We start from the raw sequence: 681 nt of genomic DNA, 5'->3' as shown, positions 1-681 counted from the left end.
CAACTCAGTACTGTATATGCAAAAGGGTTCATATTTGTTGTTTGTACTGCCCATGTAACTCTCTATGTCTTTCTCATCCTCAGTGCTGCCATATTACAGTTAGCTTTTCTGTAGAGAGAATAATAATGAAGTTTCCTGGCACTCTGGTGGTGTAGTGCCTAAGGCATTTGACTGCTAACCAGAAGGTTGGCTGTTCAAACCCACCTTCCTCAGAAGGAAGATTGGGCAGTCTTCTTTTGTAGTGATACCACCTTGGAAATCCAAGGAGGGGTTGCCGTGAGTTGGATCTGACTTGATGGCAGTGAGTTTGGTTTTATTTTTGGGCCTTAAAGACAAGCTAGAGAGTATAACTTTATTTAACAAGGACAGAAAAATATCAAATACTGGGGGAACAAGAGGGTTACAATATACAGTAGAAAACAAGGAGGAAAAGACAGAAATCAATATAAAATGAAATGAGAGAATAGGGCAGGTATGGAGGAAGAGAATGGTGAGAAAGGGAAGCAAACAGGGATCTAGCTTTGGAATGAGTGCTGTTTAATGTTTGTTTTTACAATATTACTCCTTTTAACCATCATCTTAGGAACTGAAAAAACAGAACAAAACTAAGCTTATATAACTTTTACATACACACAAGAATGTAGGTTTTCTTTGGATATTTTCTGAAATTGAAATTGACAT

General features: G+C 37.6%; 1 protein-coding gene across 1 annotated transcript in view; it reads left to right on the top strand.

Moving 5' to 3' along the window:
• The window catches only part of CDK14 (cyclin dependent kinase 14), an 835,387-nt gene that overhangs the window by 243,636 nt on the left and 591,070 nt on the right, over nt 1-681 (top strand). The gene's annotated exons all lie outside the window — the stretch shown is intronic.

Source organism: Orycteropus afer, unplaced genomic scaffold, assembly GCF_000298275.1.
Source record: "Orycteropus afer afer isolate SDZICR_OR568_19922 unplaced genomic scaffold, OryAfe1.0 scaffold00063, whole genome shotgun sequence".
NCBI classification, from domain to species: Eukaryota; Metazoa; Chordata; class Mammalia; order Tubulidentata; family Orycteropodidae; genus Orycteropus; species Orycteropus afer.
This window is presented reverse-complemented; position numbering and strand designations above follow the sequence as displayed.